Consider the following 16004-nt stretch of genomic DNA (forward strand, 5'->3'; position numbering starts at 1 on the left):
TGGAATATTCCCATTCAGATTCTCCCTATATTTTGTGAATGATTAACTGGGCAAGGCAGTACTAGGCAGTAGGTATATAGTAGTTGATTAGATATTATCCCCAGCCTGGTGGAGGTCAGAGTCTGGTGGAGGATATAAAATAAAGCCAAGTTTGTTACGTTCTTTTTGTTAAACAGCTAAGTGAAAGGTGCTAAGCAGATCGCAAAGTCACTTCAGAGACAAGGCAGGAGAAATTGACCAGAGCAGAGTCCAAGAATTGCATTGTAAGGAATGTTTAAAACTTTTAATTTTGGAGAAGGAAACGGCAACCCACTCCAGTATTCATGCCTGGAAAATCCCATGGACTGAGGAGCCTGGTGGGCTACAATCCATGGGGTCGCAAAGAGTCAGACACGACTGAGCAACTTCTGTGTTTTTGAAGTTCAAAGGGATATGGGCCACCGAAAAGGATATAAACCAGGGCAGAATTTCTTAAAGAAGTAACAGATTAGTTAGTTACAACATCAAGATAAATGGAATTGAAACAGAGATGCTACCAAGAGAGTTGGGCAGTACTGCTTAAATAATGCTCAAGAGTTTCTATTCTTAAACTGTTTCCTCTTGAGAGAAGATGAGCAGCACTGGGCCCACTCAACTCTGCCTTTTTTTGTTCCCCACTTTGGTTATGTGTTGTTACTTTCGGAATTGCACTTTTTTCACCTTGTCATAGTAGCTGCCAAAGTGTGTTTTTATAAACACGGGGTTCTAGAGCGCTGGCTTCCTGGGGCAGAGGAAAGAAAGAAACGCATGTTGTACGTTCATATGTTTAATAAAATAGTTCTATTATTGAAAAAAAGTTTTAATTTGATTCTGGGCACAATGGGATGCTTGTGAAACATTAAAATAGGCAACAGCTTAATCTTACTCTTTTTTTCCTTTCTCATTGTTATGAAATAGTACTCAGGCTATCACACATGCAATACATTGGAGAAGGGAATGGGAAACAGGTATTTGCTTCTTAAGAATGTATTGCACATGTGTTGATATTCCCTTGTCTGTATATTCATTATACTCCACATTTTAAAAATACAATAAAAAGTTCTAAAATAAGCTAGCAGAAGTAGGGATGAGGTGACAAATGTTGAAGATATTTAGGAGGTAGTATCAGCAATTCTTATTCATCTTGATGTAGGAGTGAGGAAATGGGAGACAGACAGCAAAAATGGCACCAAAGTTTCCAGAGATGGTAGTGCCAATTACTACCAAGAGGATACAAGAGGAAGAGCAGTCTTACAGGGAGAGATTGATGACACCCATCCTGGGCTTGCTGGATTTGAAGTATTTCTGAGACATCCAAGTGCAGATGTTAGACAGCTGAGTTCTAGAGTTCAGGGGAGCAACTGGGATTTTATATCATTTTCCTCCCTAGCTTTATTGAAGTATAATTAGTACACAAAAACTGCACATAGTTAATATACATACTTTTGTGAGTTTAACATATGTATTGTACACACTTGTGTTACCATCACCACAATCAAGGTAATAAACACTGGATTTTATGTCTTATGAAGGCTGTTAACACTGAAATAACAGAAAATATGACTAATAGTAGCTTGTAAGACACAGGTTTATTTTTCTTACATGAAAAACAATTAGAGGTGGCAGCTTCAAGCACTAGTTTAGTGGCTCAAAAATGCTATCAAAATCTTGCTTCTTTTTAGGTTTCTGTTCTCCTATTCCTAAATGGCTTGTTTTTTAATGTCTCCTTTAAGACATTTTTTAATGTCTCTTTTAACTAGCTGCCATAGATCCAGACATCACGTCTAAGTTCAAAGGATGAATGAAAAGGGAAGAGAAGATATGGGCCCAAGAAGATTTCCTTATTTTTATCAGAAAGCTCCCTAGAAGACTTCCCTTACAGTTCATTGTCTTTAAAGTGGGAGATGGCGGGGAATAAAGAGACTGATCTATTATCAGTATAGTAGCTGGGTTAGTGATGCAATAAAATAAGTCCCCAAAATTTCATAGATAGCATTTCAATCTATGGCACCAGGTCCAGGAAAAGTGTGTAGAATTAAAAATACTTGTTATTTTGCACATCTGATAAAGAACTATTATCCAACAACAACAACAACAACAAAAATCTTCTTAAAACTCAGCAAGAAAGTTCACAACACAATCATAAATGGGCCATAGATATGAACAGACACCTCATTAAAGAAGATATACAGATGAGAAATAAGCATATGAAAAGATGTCCCACATCATGCATGATCAGGTAAATACATATTAAAACAACATGATACTATTATCACCTATTAGAATGGCCAAAACCCTGAACATGGACAACAGCAAATACTGGTGAGGCTGTGGAGCAACAGGAACTCTCAATCATTGCTGGTAGGAATGCAAAATGACAGGGTCACTTTGAAAAACACTGGCTGGAAGTTGAATCAATCACTGATGGCCAATGATTTACTCAATCATGGCTATGTAATGAAGCCTTCATAAAAACCCAAAAGGATAGAGTTCAGAGAGCTTCCTGGTTGGTGAACACGTGAAGAGTAGCACGCTGGAGAAAACACGGGAATTCTTTCACTTTTCCCATGTCTTGCCCTATGCACCTCTTCATCTAGCTGTTGATTTGTATCCTTTAATATCCTTTTATAATAAATAGGTGGTTTAATAAGTTTAATAAGAAAATTAATCAGCTGAGGAGAGGGTTGTGGAAATCTCTGATTTATAGCCAGTCGGCCAGAAGCACAGAAAACAACTTGGACTTGGGACTGGTGTCTGAAGTAGAGGGAAGTCTTGGGGGATTGAGCCCTTTACCTGTGGTATCTGGTTTTAGCTCCAAGTAGATGGCATTAGAATTGAGTTGAAATCTTGGACCTGTGCTGGCATCCAAGAACTGCTTGTTGGTGTGAGAAAGCCTACACACACACACACACATGTTGAAATTGGGTTCAGGAATTCAAAAGAGGGACACCGTGCATGTGTGTGGGGGCAGAATGTATATGAGAAATCTCTGTATCTTCTTTTCAATTTTGCCATGAACTTAATACTTCTCCAAAGATATAGTCTTTTTTAAAAAGTCAAATCATAATAAGTTATTTGGGAAGCATGAAATCACTAAGAGAGCATTAATTTGTTCACTCATCAAACTGACAATCAGCACATTTGTTCTAGGCACCCTACCAATCACTGGCGATCCAGCCTGTATTATAATGCAAGGTGACAGGAACCCAAATGAATGCCTATGCTTGTCCTGCAATGCCCGTAACAGACATCACTAATTAATTCCAGACCTCCTTCCCATTCATGCCAAACATGACTTCAGAATCATTACCAACACAACCCAACAGGTCACAACTACCCATTGATCAGAATGCAGCATATAACCTATTTCTCATCTCTTATCTACTGCATTGTACATATGCCAGATTTTAACCTTACTTAAGTGTGATAAATAAAACAGATTTTTTATTTAAAAAAAATCAGAGTTCTTATTTAAATCTAGAAATACACATTTTAACTAAAACACTAATCACATGTGCATTACTATATTATAACAGTTCTTTGTTTCCTGATTTATAGGTTATATGCTAAACATGTACATATTTTTCCTTCCTTTTAATCCACCTCATATATTTACAAAAGTGCAGAATGCAAAGTCATCAACATGATTAATGCAGAGCTTAAAAATTTCCCAGAATATATTCTCTCCTTCTTTTATATATTCAAATAGATAAAATCTAAGAATATATTAGGCTTTGAAAATTACCAGAAAATATTTCTCAAATGTGGCTGTCTTTACTGTATGTGAAATATAGTGATTGCTGGCATATTTGGTTTTGCATCCATAACTGACATGTGAATTAGTTGTTTTTTATGCATTGGTTTGAGGGATTTAACCCTCAACCTTCTACTAAAACTCGCAAGCCAAAAATACAAGTTTTGTCAATCAACACAGGTTATCTGTTTGCCACAGGAATGGTTTTACAAATAAGGAAATCTAGTTAACATTTTAAAAGATTACAGTGAAATGTGACCCCCTACCAATAATAAATACCATTTCTGAGCACAGAATCTCTGATAAGCAACTTACATCACATGTAATTGTCATGATGTATTTAATTATCACACTTAATTATCTCAATTGTCACAAAGCAGTCCTGCAAGGGGTCAGCATAACCATTTGAAGATGAAAAACAACTGAAGTTTAGATTCAAGATCAACATACGTATAAGTTGTAGAGCTAGGAACTGAATTCAAACATAGGCTTACACTTGGACTTCCCTGGTGGCTCAGACGGTAAAGCGTCTGCCTACAATGCGGGAGACCTGGGTTCATTCCCTGGGTTGGGAAGATCTCCTGGAGAAGGAAATGGCAACCCACTCCAGTATTCTTGCCTGGAGAATCCCATGGACGGAGAAGCCTGGTAGGCTGCAGTCCATGGGGTCGCAAAGAGTCGGACACGACTGAGCTACTTCACTTTCACTTTCACAATTAAATATGTTACTGAGTAAATATACTTCGATGCTTTTCAAATGTTGTAGAGAAATGCATAGTTATGTGTTATGACATGTTCATCTAGAACAGAATCTATAAAATTTGAGCTGGACATAATGCCTCTCTTCCCTGGTGGCTCAGATGGTAAAGCCTGCAATATAGGAGACCCACGTTCAATCCCTGGGTCAGAAAGATCCCCTTGGAAAAAGAAATGGCAACCCACTCTAGTATTCTTGCTTGGGAAATCTCATGGACAGAGGAGCCTGGTGGGCTACAGTCCACGGGATCACAAAAAGTCCCAAAGAGTCACAAAGACACAACTGAGCAACTAACAACACTAATGTCTCTCAGGTACAGACTATATTTCCTAGACTCCCTTTCAGCTCAGTAGGCCCAAGACATGGTATTAAACCAACCATATTATCTCCTTAGAGGTAAAGCAGCTTGTCCTAGACTTTTGCTTTCTTCCAGATTTTATTAGTACTTTCTGTAGACTACAGTGGAAACAGTGTCAGACTTTATTTTTTTGGGCTCCAAAATCACTGCAGATGGTGACTGTAGCCATGAAATTAAAAGACACTTACTCCTTGGAAGGAAAGTTATGACCAACCTAGATAGCATATTTGGAGAAGGAAATGGCAACCCACTCCAGTGTTCTTGCCTGGAGAATCCCATGGACGAAGAGCTTGGTGGGCTGCAGTCCATGCGGTTGGGAAGAGTCTGACACTGCTAAGCGACTTCACTTTCACTTTTCACTTTCGTGCATTGGAGAAGGAAATGGCAACCCACCCCAGCGTTCTTGCCTGGAGAATTCCAGGAACATCGGAGCCTGGTGGGCTGCCGTCTCTGGGGTTGCACAGAGTCAGACACGACTGAACTGACTTAGCAGCAGCAGCAGAAGATAGCATATTGAAAAGCAGAGACATTACTTTGCCAACAAAGGTCTGTCTAGTCAAGGCTACGCTTTTTCCAGTGGTCATGTATGGATGTGAGAGTTGGACTGTGAAGAAAGCTGAGCACCGAAGAATTGATGCTTTTGAACTGTGGTGTTGGAGAAGACTCTTGAGAGTCCTTTGGACTGCAAGGAGATCCAACCAGTCCATTCTTTGAAGGAGATCAGCCCTGGGATTTGGAAGGAATGATGCTAAAGCTGAAACTCCAGTACTTTGGCCACCTCATGCAAAGAGTTGACTCATTGGAAAAGACTCTGATGCTGGGAGGGATTGGGGGCAGGAGGAGAAGGGGACGACAGAGGATGAGATGGCTGGATGGCATCACTGACTCGATGGACGTGAGTCTGAGTGAATTCCGGGAGTTGGTGATGGACAGTGAGGCCTGGCGTGCTGTGATTCATGGGGTTGCAAAGAGTCGGACACGACTGAGCGACTGATCTGAACTGAACTGATAGACTACATGTTTGTGTCCCTTCCCAAATTCACATGTTAAAGTCCTATCCCTCAAGGTGACTGTCTTAGGAGATGGGGCCATTGGGTATTGATTAGGCCAGGAGGAGGGAGTCCTCATGGATGGGATTAGTACTGATATAAAAGAGGCCCCAGAGATCTCCTTATCCCTTCTGCTATGTGAAGTTACAGCATAAAAACAACCTTCTGGGAAGTGGGCTCCCAACAGACACTGATTCTGCTGGCACTTGACCTTCAACTTCCCAGCCTCCACAACCGTAAGAAATAAATGTCTGTTCTTTATAAAGCCACCCAGGCTGTGGTATTACTTACAGTGGCCTGAAGGGACTAAGACAGGACGTACACTCTTCAGCCATGCTATATCATGGAGGGAGGAAGATGAGTGGAATCCTCTCTTGTTTTCAATCCAGCAGAATATTAGACATGTAAAGAAAGAAATCCCATCACAGTGTATGTGGTAGTAAAGAACACAGTCTTATGGGAGAAGTAAGGAAAAAAATCACTTATTTATGCTAGGGATTTCAGGAGGGTTTCCCAGATTGTATTAGTCTGCCCAGGCTGCTGTAACAAAATACCACAGACTGAGTGGCTTAAACTACAGGAATTTATTTCTCACAGTCTGGAGGCTGTGAAGTCCAAGGTGAAGGTGCTGGCCAATAGGATTCCTTAGCAAGGTCCCTTTTCTTGGCTTGTGGATGGCCGCCTTCCTGATGTGTCCTTACATGGCAGGGGGTTGGGTAGCACTCTGGTTTCTCTTCTTCTTTCTAAAAAGACATTAATCCCATTATGGGAGCTCCATCCTCAAGACTTCATCTAACCTAATTATCTCTCAAAGACCCTACTTCCAAATACTATTACATTGGGGGTTAGAGTTTTAACATACAAATATGGGGGGGGGGACACTTATTCAGTTCATAACCCACATGATGTAAAAAAGTGAACTGAATACTTAAGGTTCTCTGGCTTCTAGTCTTGGAGTTGAACCTGTTTTTCAGGCATTCGGGATACTGGGGAAAGCTCAGTGCTTTCTGTATTCTGCAGATGCTGTGGTATCTGGTTTATCTTCTGCATCACACTGTAGAAAAACTATCCCTTCTCATTTACAAAGCTGGAAATCACTACTCAAAAATATCATTATTCATTAGAAGGACCTTTTCCATAGATTTTCAAAAAGTTATTTTGAAATAATCATAGGGTCTCAGGAAGTTACAAAAATATAATAGTACAGAGATGTCACATGTACCCTTCATCCAGCTTCCTCCAATAGTAACATCTTATATAACTATAGTATAATATCAAATCCAGGACTACACAGCTTATTTAGATGTCACCAGTCTTTACAAGAACTTGTATGTGTTTGTGTATATGTGTGTGTGCAGTTCTATGCAATTTCACTACATAAATAGATTCATGTTACCACAACCATGATCAAGACACCAAAATGTTCCATCATTAAAAAGGAACTCCTAGACTTCTTTGGTGGTACAGTGGATGAGAATATGCCTGCCAATGCAGGGGACACTGGTTAGATCCCTGATCCGGTAGGATTCCACATGCCACTGAGCAACTAAGCCGGTGTGTCACAACTACTGAGCCCACGTGCTGCAACTACTGAAGCCCGCACACCTAGAGCCTGTGCTCCACAATTAGACAAGCCGCTGCAATGAGATCCTCAAGCACCACAACGAAGTGTAGGCCTTGCTCACCGCAACTGGAGAAAAAGCCCATGCAAAGCAACGGAGACCCAGTGCAACGAAAAATAAATAAAATAATTTTTTTTTTAAAAAACAGGAACTCCCTATAATTAATCCTGAGCAAAATTTCTCTCTCGCTCTGACCTGTAAAACCAAACAAGTTATGTGATTCTAAATGAAACAGGCATAGGATAGATATTTTCCATTCCAAAAAGAAGACATAGTAAAGAATAAAGGAGTGACAGGTCTCACACAATGTTAAAACTTAGCAAGGCAAACTCCATGAGATCTTAAGGCTTGAGAACAATCTCTTTGACACAGTGCTCTGCCCTCAGACCTGCTGGGAAAGCAACATCACCCCATGACTCAGCAGGGTGTTGCTCATGCCTTGGCTCTCTGTGGCACCCCAAGCTATGCCGCAGCTCTGCCAGGAGGGGTCTGATCCCAATAAGTTCTGTTGGAGGTCACTTACCTTTTAGAAGAAGAAAAAACAGAGCTCCCTTGTGTGACTCCTTTATAGTAGCATAGCCCCCATACCTAACCTCTGACAACCACTGTTTTCTATCTCTATGATTTTGTCATTTCAAGAATGCTAATAAAAACCAATATTGGGAGAAGGCAATGGCAACCCACTCCAGTACTCTTGCCTGGAAAATCCCATGGACGGAGGAGCCTGGTAGGCTGCAGTCCATGGGGTTGCTAAGGGTTGGACACGACTGAGCGACTTCCCTTTCACTTTTCACTTTCATGCATTGGAGAAGGAAATGGCAACCCACTCCAGTGTTCTTGCCTGGAGAATCCCAGGGACGGGGGAGCCTGGTGGGCTGCCATCTCAGGGGTCGCACAGAGTCAGACACGACCGAAGCGACTTAGCATAGCATACAGTACAATGCAGTACAATGCATGTGGCCAAGGTCAAGCAAATATTGTCTCTTATCTGGCTCAGTGTTTTGGCTTTTCCTGGATGTTTCCTTCCAATATCTGCTAGTACCACCCTTGGGCTCTTCTCTGTTGATCTTGGGAACAGAAGCCAGACCAAAGGTGGCCATACCTGCTGATTAACAGGTATAGAGGGCCACATTCCTAACCACAAACACTCCGAAAGGGCTTAACAGAGCTCAATTTTCTAGTTTACATGTGAGGTGACAGTCTTCCCATGGTGCATTCAGAGGGATGACAAGACTAGCTCACTAGCTGTGGGCAGCAGGTGGGGTTATTATTCCACTCAAAGTCAAGTCAAAGTCACTCAGAAGTGTCCGACTCTTGTGACCCCATGGACTGCAGCCCGCAAGGTTTCTCTGTCCATGGGATTCTCCAGGCAAGAATACTGGAGTGGGTTGCCATTTCCTTCTCCAAAATTATTCCACTAGAGGGCAACAAATATTCAGTGGTGTTAATGAGCAGTGCTGTGTCTTTAGATGAAATAACAATGAGGGGGAAGAAAGCCAACTGGCAACAAATAATGAGCATCGACAGTATGGTCCTTCATTGCCGGACAGTCACAAGAAGTCAAAACAGAACAAGGAGACCGGGTTGCTGGTGAGCATTGTTGCACCAGGACCTAGAGTGAATTCCAGGACATTTTTTCTTACCTTTGGTGAAAACAAGCTAGCTTCATTGCTGCCTGCTCATCAGGACCAAGGGGCAGGTGTGCTCTTTCTGTGGGAAGTAAAAAGACAAAAGATGAGTTTCTTTTTAACTCAAAACCCTCTTCATATAAAATAGTCTTAGATGGATTTCTTCTGATATAAAAAGTTAATCTGTACAATTACTAGACTAAAACATAGACACACATTTTATAATTTAGGGTTCGAAAAAACTTTTCAAAGCATTATAATAACATAAATAATTGATGTATTTTCAAAAAGTTTTAAATAATAAATTAAAAAGTTTGGCAAGAATCTAATGTATAAATTAGAAGGCAAGTGCCAAATGAAAAACCACTATGTATTTTATAGTTAACAGAGTACAAAGGGTTTCAGTTTCAGTTCAGTTGCTCAGTCGTGTCCAACTCTTTGTGACCCCATGAACCGCAGCACGCCAGGCCTCCCTGTCCATCACCAACTCCCGGAGTTCACTCAAACTCATGTCCATTGAGTCAGTGATGCCATCCAACCATCTCATCTTCTGTCGTCCCCTTTTCCTCCTGCCCTCAATCTTTCCCAGCATCAGGGTATTTTCCAATGAATCAGCTCTTTGCATCAGGTGGCTAAAGTATTGGAGCTTCAGCTTCAACATCAGTCCTTCCAATGAACATCCAGGACTGATGGACTGGTTGGATCTCCTTGCAGTCCAAGGGACTCTCAAGAGTCTTCTCCAACAACACAGTTCAAAAGCATCAATTCTTTGGCACTCAGCTTTCCTTACAGTCCAACTCTCACATCCATATATGACCAGTGGAAAAACCATAGACTTGACTAGATGGACCTTTGTTGGCAAAGTAATGTCTCTGCTTTTTAATATACTGTCTAGGTTGGTCATAACTTTCCTTCCAGGGAGTAAGCGTCTTTTAATTTTATGGCTGCAATCACCATCTGCAGTGATTTTGGAGCCCCGAAAAATAAAGTCTGACACTGTTTCCACTGTTTCCCCATCTATTTCCCATGCAGTGATGGGACCGGATGCCATGATCTTAGTTTTCTGAATGTTGAGTTTTAAGCCAACTTTTTCACTCTCCTCTTTCACTTTCATCAAGAGGCTCTTTAGTTCTTCTTCACTTTCTGCCATAAGGGTGGTGTCATCTGCATTCCAACTTGTGCTTCCTTCAGCCCAGCGTTTCTCATGATGTACTCTGCATATATGTTAAATAAGCAGGGTGACAATATACAGTCTTGAGGTACTCCTTTTCCTATTTGGAACCAGTCTGTTGTTCCATGTCCAGTTCTAACTGTTGCTTCCTGACCTGCATACAGGTTTCTCAAGAGGCAGGTCAGGTGGTCTGGTATGCCCATTTCTTTCAGAATTTTCCACAGTTTACTGTGATCCACACAGTCAAAGGCTTCGGCATAGCCAATAAAGCAGAAATAGATGTTTTTCTGGAACTCTCTTGCTTTTTCCATGATCCAGCGGATGTTGGCAATTTGATCTGTGGTTCCTCTGCCTTTTCTAAAACCAGCGTAAAGGGTTAATATATTAATTATATGAAAACATGATATACATTATATTTATATGTTAATATACTAATGCGTGTGTGCTAAGTCACTTCAGTCATGTCTAACTCTTTGTGACCACATGGACTGTGGCCCACCAGGCTCCTCTGTCCATGGGATTCTCCAGGCAAGAATACTAGAGTGGGTTGCCATGCCCTCCTCCAGGGGATCTTCCCACCACAGGGATCAAAACCATGTCTCATTTCTCCTGCATTGGAAGACACATTTTTTACCACTAATACCACCTAGTTAATATCTTTTGATAATTAATGAAAAACTATTAATTATCCAATAGAAAAAATGACCTAAGATTTTTAGAAAACAAACAAAGATATTTATTGAGTATTACTTTCTGCCTAGTATATTGTTATGTATTAGGAATAGAGCAGAAGGTCTGAAATGAACAATTTATTAGAAACTTACAGGAGATTCACAGTTTAATAGGAATAATATCAGTGGTTAATAACCAGGTCAAAAACAGATACAGTCTTACACTTAGCCAAATAAATGAAAATTAAAACAATCATATAATATAAATCTTCAGCTGATCAAACTGCCAATAAATGAAAAAGAATAGCCAATGTTGACTTGAATGTTGGGAAATAGGCATTTTGTAATCACTGACAACTTTTTGGATATAATAGTCAAATTATATTTGAATTATTTCATAATATATGTGTATGGGTATTTACACATATAGACAGAGACATAGGCAGAAGGTTCTTATCATAGCATTGCTTAAAATTGTAAAAAAAAAAAAAAAAGGAAACAATATAAATAATCAACAAAGGGAGAATGGGTAAGGGAATTATGTTACACACCCAGAATGGAGTCCCTAGAGAAAGGAAATGGCAACCTACTCCATTATTCTTGCCTAGGAAATTCCATAGACAGAGGAGACTGGAACAATCCTGCCTGCTTTACAAGGACAAAGACACAAGGATGCTTAAGCATATGCATATGTGTACATGAACATACACACAAATTACATACATAAAGAAGAAATGTTTTTAACTTTTTAAAATTTGTATTTCCTAAACAGGTATTGATATTGCTATTTTGTTGACTGATGTTGTTTAGTCAATAAGTGGTGTCTAACTCTTTTGCAACTCCATGGACTACAGCCTGCCAGGCTCCTCTGTCCATGGGATTTCCCAAGCAAGAATACTGGAGTGGGTTGCTGTTTCCTTCTCCAGGGGATCTTCTCCAACCAGGGATTGAACCCGTGTCTCCTGCATTGACAGATGGGTTCTTTGCCACTGAGTCACCAGGGAAGCCCATTGTTATTTTACAGATGATAAAATCAAGATTCTTACTCTGTGAATATGACTGAATTGACTAACATACTATTCCTGAGTCTCCCAGCCTGAACTTAAATCCAAGTTTCCTGGTTAAAAAGACCATGCCCTCCCCATTAACATCTTGCCTCCTCAACGGTCCTGCAAATACTTTCTGGCTCTGAAATGCTAAAACTTAGATTCCCTGTAAGAGGAGTGCCTCAAATTATGCAGTAGGTTGCCTTCTCAGAGTGAGGAGTCAAGCAAGACAAAGTAATTAATCAACCAGAGTGTGAATGCTAAGTATTCAATAGATCGCAAATAGTTGTGGGATCCAGACCAGTGCCATTACATCATGGGAGCTATGTGTTCACCACTGTATCTGCCTTAGCAATCCTGTAAGTGAGAAATATAACCTCGAGCCCATTAAAACATTGCTAGCATGGGGTCACACAGAGTCGGACACGACTGAAGCGACTTAACAGCAGCAGCAGCAGCATGGCCATATACATTCGAATGTGTTCCAATAAATATCTGGTGTTTTTACTTTTGCCAAGTCCCATGGTGCCCCACCAAGAGAAACTGACAACATAAACTGAGATTTGGCAAAAAGCATAACAGATAACCATTCAATCGCAAAGTTCTTTTTCCATGGCAAATTTTCTGAGTCATCCAAGAACTGGAACTCCTGGAAATTCCTTTTCAGTAGGACACCAAAGCAATTCTCTTGCCTCCAAGCTCTTGATAACTTAATGCAGTATAGAGTTTTTTGGAGGAAAAGCTTGGTTTCTAAATTCTCACTTATCCTGTGTTTTCTACTGTGAAGCTCTGAGTGGATATATAACACTTTACTGGTGCTATAGTGCTCTTCTGAGGAGCCAGAGACCTTCAGAAACTCCCAGATTTCATCATAAAGAGGATTACAATAGATTTATTGTACATAGGAAGTGAGTTATGAAGTGTTTTCTGTTAGGCATCGTTTTAACAGAGAATCTTTCTTGAAAATTCGGTGTTGGCAGAAAAGAACACTCTTGCCTGAATGAACAAATTATTTTTTTGAGCAGAGATTTTCCCATAAACTCAGTCTTCCTTGAAGAGTTATCGATTTACTTCTTGGCTTATGAATCACTGGTAAAACTAAAAGAATCAAAAGGGAAATTAAAAATATACTTCAAAGTGAGCAAAGAGCTGAATCTTTATATTTTTTATCCTCTTTGATATAACTGTGGTTAGAGAAAGCCCAGGAGCAGCTATGTAGCCATTATTTGAATAATATAGTTCTTAACATAATCAGACTCCACCCAAAAAATAACCATTATTAATTAAAAGGTTAAATGTGGGTGAAATATTGTAGGTGTTGGTGCCCATTATATTTCTGGGATCTTATTATATTAAATTTTATTCATCATCAAATCAGGAAATAGATGTGTTCACTAGAATGGCCATGCTTGTGTGCAGCCCAGAACAGTTTTCACAAACCTCAAATAATGAAGAAAAAGACAGGTTCTCATACTACTTATCTAGAAAGCTTCAAGAACTGATTTTCTTTCTTTTTAAACACAATGGAAAACACAAACTGGTTATTCTGTTTCTTGAATACTGCATGCCCCTTCCAGATTCAGGAAGTTTTACAAACACTTTTTCCTGTGCCTGGAAGGTTTTTTTTTTTTTTTAAACTTTTTATTTTGTATTGGAGTATAGCCCATTAACAATGTTGTGATAGTTTCAGGTAGACAGTGAAGGGATTCAGCCATTGATATACATCATATTCATTCTCCCCCAAACTCCCCTCCCATGTAGGCTGCCACATAACATTCAGCAGAGTTATATGTGCTGTACAGTAGATCCTTGTTGATTATCCATTTTAAATACAGCAGTGTGTACATGCCCATCCCAAACACCCTAACTATTCCTTCCCACCCCATCCTTCCTGCCCACCCTCCTGTCCCCCTTCCTGTGCCTAGAAGGCTTCTGCCCAACTCTTTCTTGTTCTCAGGTCTTAACTTAAATGGCAAATATTTAGAGAGAGTCTTTCTCTGACTCAGTGAGTGTTGTCATACACATGCACCCCATTATTCTTTTTCCCCCATATTACTTATAATTTTTCAATATTTGTTTACTTGTTTAATTTGTGTGGCTCTCTTTGGAATATAAAATCTATAAAGCTACTGTATCTCAAGTGTAGTTTGAATGACCATGACACCAGTGAAGTGTAAGCTTCAGAAGCACTTGCTTGAGCTATACTCATAAATGTATCTTATTTTTATTTTCTTCAAGAGAGTTCCCAAATATAAGTATTAGGCCCCGAAAATCTGGATTTGCTTTGCCCACTGTTGCAGACACACTCTAAGGTTATCCTTAGTGGGTCATGCCCTTGTATAATGCCTTCCTCTGAAGTGTGAGAAGAACTTATGACTTGAACTAGCCACTGCTGCTGCTAAGTCACTTCAGTCGTGTCCGACTCTGTGTGACCCCATAGACGGCAGCCCACCAGGCTCCGCCGTCCCTGGGATTCTCCAGGCAAGAACACTGGAGTGGGTTGCCATTTCCTTCTAATATATGGCAAAGGTGAAGGAACAGGCATTCTTGTGATGGAGCTCCATGCTACAAGACTCTGTCTTTACACTGGAATGGTGGATTCTCCTGCTGGCCTTGAAGAAATAAGTTCTCATATTTTGAAAGGGCCTATGAAGGCAGCCTTCTAGGATATAATTACAGGCCTCAGCTAATAGCCATCCAGAAAATGGTGTCCTCAGCCCCACAACCACTATAAACTGAATTCTACCCACAATCACAAGGGCAGAGAAGAGAATGCCAGGTTTCTGAAGGGAAGACAGCTTTGATTTAGCTTTGTGAAATCCTGAGCAGAGGATCCAGCTAATCTGTGCCCAAACTCCAGATCCATGGAAACTATAAGATTAAAAAATAGAGGTTGTTTTAAGCTGCTAACTATGTGGTTATTTGTTATATAGTAATAATAACTAATACAATCACCAGTGTCTGCTGTAGTGCCTATCACACCCTAAGAACTCAAATAATTTAATGAAACATGGATTATATTCAGGCTTCAGAGCTTATCTAAAGAAGAGATCAACTGAATTGGAACAATCTAACTTAAAACATTTCCTTAATTATACTATCTTGTTTTAGTTTGTCTCATTAAACTAAAAATATTCTTAGTTTTGCTTTTTATCCATCTAGAAGACTTAAGTCCAGTTACATTTATCATAGAACTGTAGCTTAATGTCTATAATTCTATTTTGTGGGTTTTCTTTTTCTTTTTCTGTTACCTGGTTATCCCTTATTTATTTTCACTTTCAATTACTGAACTTTCATCCTACTTACGTTTAACCCTTATATGGTTTGCAAGATAAAATAATAGATTCAAATAATAAGGTAAAAAGACTAGGAAAGTTATTTGTACCTGGTCAATGGAAAAATATTCAATCTCTGAATTAAAATACAGCCAGATACAGGCACGCAGGAAATACCATTCTTGCTCAAGCTGTTCCCTATTCCCAAAATGACCTCACCTATCTTCTCTGCTTGGTTTATTTTTCAATTCTCACAATAACAGTCTCCCTAAAGTTATACCTACCCCTCTTCTCACCTCGTGAGTTAGGTATTTCTAAAATGTACTGCTTTAGTTCTTTGTAAACATCTCCATCAAGTCACTCTCCCCAGGCATTCTTCTTTCTGTTTACTTGCCTACCCTCACAGAGAGACTATGAGTAACCTGAGAAGTGGAAGGGAAGACTGTATTCCATTTCTATACCTTCAGCACTGAGCAGAATGCCTGGCAGCTTGGAGGGCTTGCTATGTATTTGATGACTAGAGAGAGAAGTAAATGAACTAGAACTAGACTTTAGTAAAAGGTACAAAGGGCAGAAAAGGCTATAAGGAATGTAAGGTTTGATCTGAACCCAACAAATAAACTGGCCTGACTTAGTGGAGAGGAAGCAGTCTGAG

The 16004-nt window shown here is 39.9% G+C and overlaps 1 long non-coding RNA gene across 2 annotated transcripts in view; it reads right to left on the reverse strand.

The window, feature by feature from the left end:
• Positions 1-9440: 9440 nt before the first annotated feature.
• The window catches only part of LOC147339934 (uncharacterized), a 67073-nt gene continuing 60509 nt past the window's right edge, over positions 9441-16004 (reverse strand). For both annotated transcript variants that reach the window (XR_015158514.1, XR_015158513.1), the window contains one exon: positions 9441-10714. This is a non-coding gene — a long non-coding RNA (uncharacterized LOC147339934). The remainder of the gene's footprint in view (positions 10715-16004) is intronic.

Source organism: Bos grunniens, chromosome X (assembly GCF_055505025.1).
Source record: "Bos grunniens cultivar Pamir isolate PY7600 chromosome X, Bosgru_T2T1.0, whole genome shotgun sequence".
NCBI lineage: Eukaryota > Metazoa > Chordata > Mammalia > Artiodactyla > Bovidae > Bos > Bos grunniens.